Raw genomic sequence first — 8,260 nt, 5'->3', positions numbered from 1 at the left:
TAATATAGGCTAGATAGTTGATGAAAACATTATATTTATCAAAGAGTTCATCGAAGTCACAATCTTTTTCACAAAAGCCTCAAACTATGAATACACTTGATATTGAAAATTTCGCCTGTTTTTGTTGACTATTACACAGTGACATTTCATTTGCGTGAGAACCAATTTTTCTTTTGATTAATAATTGTTTAACATACGTTAGATGATAAATGAGAAAGTTATACTTACCAAACTTTTCACTGAAATGACAATCGTTCTAAACAAAATCACAAAGTCGCAAAATATTGCCAATAAGCATGAAAAGATGAAATTATTTGATAATGAAAATTTCCTCTTTTCTAGTTGAATATTACACAGTGACATTTCACTTTTAAATCAAACACTTTTCCTTTTGAGTAAATATTGGTTAATATACGTTAGAGGATAGATGAGGAACTTATATTTAACTAACATTCCACTGAAATCACAATCATTCTCAGAATTCACAAAGTAGCAATATATTGCCAAGAAGCATAAAGACATAAAATCATTTGATAATGAAAATTTCGTCTTTTCCCGTTGAGTATTATACAGTATCATTACTTATTTCTTACAAACACTTTTCTTTTGCTTAATATAGGTTAGATGATAGATCAGAAGCTTATTTGTACCAAACATTTCACTGAAATCACAATCGTCCTGTAAAAACTCAAAGTCTCAAAATAATGCCAATAAGCATGAAAACATAAAATTATTTCATGGCGAAACTTTCCTCTTTTCTAGTTGACTAATTACACAGTGACATTTCATTTTTATGAGAAACACTTTTTCATTTGAATAATAATTTGTTAATATACATTAGATGATAGATGAAAATCTTATATTTACCAAACATGTCACACAAAGCACATTTTTTCTCAAAAATAACAAAGTCGCAAATATTACCAAAAAGCATGAAGACATGAAATTATTTGATAATGAAAATTTCCTCTTTTCTAGTTGACTATTGCACAGTGACATTTCATTTTTCTGAAAAACACTTTTTCTTTTCCGTAATAAATGGTTAATATACTGTTTTTCTTTTGAGTCATAATTAGTTAATATATGTTAGCTGATAGATGAGAAACTTATATTTACCGAATATTTCACTGAATTATTAATTTTTCTCAAAAATCATAAAGTTGAAAAACAAAGCTTTTTTTAATTCAATGTTTTCAAAATATAGAATCTGATTTTCCATATTTTCGGTTGTGATGCTTTGTGCGAATCTTTGATATTTTAGTGAGAAATGAGGAAAGACTAATTTTACATTTCAAAACTGACAATTACTTCAAATTAGCCTTTCTGCTGAGAAAGTCTGATAATTCAATGAAATTTTTGGTATATATAATCTTCACAGTTATTAGTTGATGTATATTAATTCATTACTTTTGAATGCGACAAGTGTGTGTCAGAAAATTTGAAAATCAGTGAATGGATTAATATTTTCTTTCTAAATTTTCCAGAAATTTGATACCAATTTCCAACGTTTTCAGTCTGAGATTTTAGTGAAATGTTTGGAAAATATAATCTTCATAGCTATTATTTAATGTATATAAACATTGATAAATGTCAGTTGATTGTTTGGTAAATATAATCTTCCCACCTATTAGTAGATTCTTTTGTTCTTTTATTCTCCAGGCATGCTGGAGCACAACCTTCAGTTGAAGAAATCGACCCAAGTACTGATTCTGCGATACAGTGATGTAAACACACCAACATCAGTTGTCAAGCGATGGTGGGGGGAACTAACACAGATTCTCTAACATGTACCAAATCTACTCACAAAGCTTCGCCGCCGAAGGTGCCATGCAGTATTTTAATCCATGACTAATGAGTGAGTATTAGTCTAAGAAAAGAATAATTTTTCATTTCAAAATTTTCAAAAGGTTTTATGCTGATTTCCATTTCCGATTGTCATGTTTTCTGAGAAAGGTTGACATTACAGTGAAATATTTGGTAACTATAATCTTTGCAGCTAGGATGTCCACCTCCTTGCATGCATGAGGTGAGCATCCAGGGCATTAGTCGAGTAAGAATATATGGAAGTCACCAATGAGCTTTAGAAAAGAATATATTTTGATGTTCATTTCTCACATTTTCGATTATCCTCTTTTCTGAGAAAAGCTGACATTTCACTGAAATGTTTAGTAAATATAATTTTAACAGTTATTATTATCCCATTTCTATGAAACGTACAATTGTGAGTACTGTATATTATCTCATTTCTGCCGAATCTGACATTAGTGAGTACGAAGAATTAAATGCCTCCAATGAGCAAAGAATAGTTTTCCATTTGAAAATTTTCAATTGACTTGATGCTCATTAACAGGTGCATATTACCTTAAGAAAACAATAATTTTTCAGCTCACACTTTCGGTTGTCATGTTTTTTCCAAAGAGTTGAAATTTCAGTGAAATGAATTAACAGATGTAACTGACAAATTTGCAGGAGAAAAATTGACACTCATAAATGGGCATTAGCCTTAGAAAAGAATAATTTTTCGATTCAAAATTTTTAAATGATTTCATGCTGATTTCCAATATTTGCGGCCTTCATGTTTTCTGAGAAAGGTTGACATTTCGGTGAATGGTTGATGATGTAGTGAAATGTGTGGGAAATTCAATTTTCATAGCTATTAGTTAATGTATCTTCACCTATTATTTCTCAAAATTTTGTAATGAAAATTTATTGATTCTCATTTGTGACTTCTCCCTCAGACATAAGTATGAGGGAGAAGTCACAAATGAGAATCAATAAATTTTCATTACAAAATTTTAAAAAGATTTGAGGATAATTTCTAATGGTCTTTCTGAGAAATGTTGAGATTTCAGAGAAATGTTGAGATTTCAGAGAAATGTTTGGTAAATATAATCTTCACAGCTATTACTTCACATATGTTAACCCATTCCTTCTGAATTGTCAGTAGGGACTATTGAATGTCACAAATAAGTATTAACCTGAGGAAAGATTTTATGCTCCTTTCCAACATTTTTATTTGTCATGTTTTCTGAGAAAGGTTGACATTACAGTGAAATGTTTGGTAACAACAATCTTCACAACTACTAACCTACGTTAGTAGGTTAACCCATTACATTTGAATCTGATAAGTGTCAGGGAGACAAACTGAATGTCAGAAATGGATATTCGTCTGAGAAATTCTCATTTCAAAATTTTCAAAAGATTTCATGCTAATTTCCAACATTTTTGGTCATCCTTTGCAACTATGATACCTATCTCTTAGCACGCATCAGGTGAACATCTGTGGCATTAAAAAGCATGAATGATATTCAAAATGTTCATTTCATACATTTTCAGTCATCTTTTCTTAGAATTGTTGACATTTCAGTTAAATGTTTACAAAATATAATCTTCACAGCTTTTATATATTAACCCATTCATTCCGAATCTGACAATTGTAAGAAAAATTGTATGCCACCAATAAGTATTAACCTGAGAAAAGAATGTTTTAATATCTCAATACTGGAAGTATGAGAAAGAAAATTTTAAAGTCTCATATGAGACTGAATAATTTTTCATTCCTGAATTTTTAAAATAGGTAATGATTTCTGAGAAAATGTTTTCCGAGAAACTGTTTTCTGTGAAAAGTTGAGATTTCACTGAAATGTCTGGTGAATATAATCTTCACAACTATTAGTTAATGTATGTTACTGCTGAATCTTACAAATATGAAGGAGAATGACTGAAAGTCACAAATGAGAAGACAATAATTTTTCTTCTGAAAATTTTTTCCAACATATTTTGTCATCATGTTTTCTGCGAAATATGAGATTTCCGAGAAATGTTTGGTAAATATAATCTCCACAGCTAATGTGTTAATGTTATGTATGTTCACTCATTTCTTCTATGAGTAAGGATTATTAAACTGAAGAAAATAGTTTTCATTTGAAAATTTTCAAAAGATTTCATGCCTAGTTCAAATTGTTAATGCGAAAAAGTTAGATAAGTTTGTAAGACTGCATTATACTAATTTCTCATCACAAAAATGTATCATCGTTGAATCGAATTGTAACATGTGATGAGAAATGGATCCAATACAACAATTAACGTTCAGCACAATAGTTGGACAAACATGAGCCACCAAAACACAGTTCAAAAAGCAGAATTCATCAAAAGAAGATGGTATGTTTTTGGTGGTCTGGCACAGGTATGATCCATTATGATTTCATTAAACCTCGCTCATCAATCATGGTGAAAGTATACGTCAGAAACTTTGAAAGTATGATGCAGAAACTTACAAAAATTAGATTATTCAACAGATCCACTCCTATTTTATTGCAAGTCAATGCCAGACATATAATGAAGAAATATTCTACAAAAATGCAAGCTAATTATCTTTCAGAGTATTAGGAAATCTACAAAAATGCAAACACCTTATCTTTCATGTAATGAAGAGGCCTGCAAAAATGTAAAATTATTTTTAATATAATAATGTCCCCTACAAAAATGGAAACTTTTTACATTTCATATAAATAAGAAATCTTCTGCAAAAGGCAAACTCTATATATTTCACATACTTGAAGAAGTATTCTACATAAATGTAAATATTTTATATTTCATACAACAAAGAAATTCCTACAAAAATGTAAATTTCTATCTTCCATATAATGAAGAAATCTCCTGCAAATATGGAAGCTTCTTATATTTCATATAGTGAACAATTCTACAAAAATACTACCTACCTATGTTTTATATAATAAAAAAATTTTCTACAAAAATGCAAGCTAATTATCTTTTCCAAAATTGTAAGCTGCTCCATCTTTCAAATAATGAATCAATCTTCTACAATGATGCTAACTTTGTATCTTCCAAATAATGAAGAAATTTTCTACATATAATTTTGTAGATGATTTGTGCATTGCATTTGCATTTCTGTAGAAGATTTCTATCATTATATAAAAGATAATAAATCTACTGAAACAAACTTTTTATCTTTCAAGAAATCTCCAATGACAAAGCAAACTTCTTATCTTCCATATAATGGAGAAATTTCCAGCAAAAATTCAAACATATTTCATATAATGAAGAAATATTCTACACATGTATTTCTGCATTATATTTCATATAATGCAGAAATCTTCTTGAAATATGTCAACTTCTCATCTTTTATATAATTAAGAAAAGTTCAACAAAAATGCAAACTCCATATAATGAAGATATTCTCTACAAAAAGGTAAATTTTTTATATTTCATATAACGAACACAAATGCAAGCATTCTATCTTCCATATATTGAAGAAATCTCATGCAAAAATTAATCTTGCCATCTTTCATATAATGAAGGAATATTCTACAAAAATGCAATCTTCTCATCTGTTATATAACAAAGAAACCTTCTAGAAATATAATTTTATCTTCCATATAATATAATTTTAGAAATCATAGAAATATAATTTTATCTTCCATATAATGAAGAAATCTCATACAAAAATTAAACTTCTCATCTTTCATATAAGGAAGAAATCTTCAACAAAAATGGAGACTATACATGTTTCATATGTTGAGAAATCTGAAAATGTGCAAAGTTTTTATCATTAAAATGATGATGAAATTTACAAAAGTGATGTGTGGTCTGGCATTGTCTTGCAGTAAAATAGGAGTGGATCCCCTATTTTAACAAGAGGCAAATACAGAGGTTTATCTTTGGCTAGATATTTCTCCTACAGTTGCCTTACCAGAAATATAGCATTGTGCTGAAGGAAGAAATCTTGTTGAAAGTAATCTTGAAGGAAGAAATCTTATTGAAGGAAGAAATCTTGCTGAAGGAAGAAATCTTGCTGAAGGAAGAAATCTTGTACAAAAATGCAAACCTGTTACCTCCGCTAAGGCGGAGGTAGCAGGTTTTCAGTTGTGTTTGTTTGTCCATGGACAAGATTTCTTAAGAACTACTGGATGGATTCAGATGAAACTTTCAGGGATGTTTAACCTTGTGACTAGCACAAACTGATTAAATTTTGGGATCGATCCTGTACAGGACAAGGATTTTGGATTATTTTTCCAGCTTTTTTTACTAAATATTTGAGAGCAGTCAGGGTCATTTTTAATATTCTTATTTGTGAGAGCATTCGAGTTTATTTCTGATATTCTCATTTAAAAAATAATCTTTGGCTAATGGTTAAGAGAACATTGATGTTGCCTTGGCTGAGGTTTGTGCTCTTGTTATCTTTTAAAGAATGAAGAAATCTTCTACAAAAATGCAAACTTCTTATCTTTCATAAATTGTGCAATCTAACACATACAAAACACAATATCACATACTGCCTATCTGGAAAATTTTGTACCATTGTGGAAGAGTTGTATACCAGAGACAAACAAAAAAAAGTTCTCAAAGAATTTCTACTGAAGCAAAAATACCCATCTCTATTTATAGGAAATAGTATAGAGCATACTATAGAAATACCCATATGACAACTTACGACAACCCAAGGAAGACCCAAACAAGAACAGGTCATACAATTTATAGTGACACACTATCCATGTCACCAAAATGTCTTTAGCATTGCCAAAGAAAACTTGTTGGTCATAGCTCAAAGTACATGGATTGAGCCATGGTTTTAAGTAAAAGATAGCCAAAAAACTTGTAACAACAGTTAATTGAAACAATTATTAACAAAGTTTGACCTATGCAACAATAACAGACTGTTCTAAATGCAATGATAATCGATCTAGTACATGGTTCATACATACTGTTCAATATTTGAACACAAAAACTGGAATAATATTTGGAAATGCAAATATGAACAGCAAAAGCAGAAATTTAATTTACTGCATCAAATCAAACGGAATGCATTAGAAGAGCATTCATTTGTGCACTGTCAACAAATTATGGACTCTGGTGTCTGTCAGATCCCATTAGGCAACATTTTGTCAGAAAATATTCATAATATTCTCATTTTACAGACTACAACTCAAGAGAAAAGAATTTTATTGATAAATAAATTAAGTGGACAATAATAATGATAGTAACGGTGAGAGTCGTAATGATGATAGCAGTAGTAATGATAAGTACTGCCGCCGCTGTTGCCACAAACAACCACCACCACCATTTCTACATTAGAGCAGGAATGTATTATTTCAGGCCGTGTGCCTAGAGTAGAAAACAGTGTATTAACAAGAAGTTAATTATATGGCCAGTCATAGTGTGACCAATGGTTTTGCATCCATAAAGCACTTATGCTTATAGACTTATCAGAATCTAATGGCCATGAGTCTGACAAGTCAGCTATAAGGCTAAGTGCTTTAAGACTGGCCATATAATTAACTTCCTTTAAATATTTAAGTGCAGGTGTGGTAAAAAGCCACATTTTTCCAGGTACAGTCCCACTGTTTGGTTCTTTGGGCTTGTGTCTTCTACTACAGACTTGGGCTGATCAAAAAGCCTTGTGAGTGGATTTCATAGAGGGAAACTGAAAGAAACTTTTATATATATACATATATGTCCCTGTAACGCAACAGTTCAGCAAAAGAAATGGATATAAAACTCCTAGGATTGATTTATTAAACGAAAAGCATTCAAGCTGGTGCCACAGCATAGATGCAGTCAAATGATTGAAAACAAAGAATGGAGGATACTCACATACACACTTAGTGAAGAGTAAAACGCACGACATTTTACCATATTCAAATTACATTAGACTTCAGTTTTCTTTCTGGCATAAATTTGAATGATAGTAAGAAGCTGGGGAAGCTCTTCTTCAGCGAGGCACACATTCCTGCTCCTCTATCATACTTACTCCTCCATCTCTAATAAACTCCCTCTCAGCTTAGAGAGGGGTCATTAATGCTAGTGCCGTGAAAAAGCACCCAGTAAATTATTGTAAAGTGGTTGGCATTAGGAAGAGCATCCATCCATGGAACCTATACCTGAGCAGACATTGAAACTTGGCACAATCTTTTGTGCATCCAAACTATTCTAGCATGGAAAGAAGACAATAAATGGTGATAAGAGATAGATACAGCTATCCACACATATATTTACACACACACACACACACTCATATATATATACATACCTACCTACACAATAACTTTAACACTTTGAAAGAATGTGAAATAATTCATTTTCAAACAGTTGAACTCAAAATAAATATCATTATTTTAAAACTTTATTTACTTTCAATAATTGAAAACAAATTTGTGTTGTGTGTGCATGTGTATACATATGAATGTAGATAGTGAGGCATATAAACATGACAAGGTCTCATATATATAAATATACATAT

This window comes from Octopus bimaculoides, chromosome 17 (assembly GCF_001194135.2).
Source record: "Octopus bimaculoides isolate UCB-OBI-ISO-001 chromosome 17, ASM119413v2, whole genome shotgun sequence".
Taxonomy (NCBI): domain Eukaryota; kingdom Metazoa; phylum Mollusca; class Cephalopoda; order Octopoda; family Octopodidae; genus Octopus; species Octopus bimaculoides.
Note: the sequence above shows the minus strand (reverse complement) of the source record.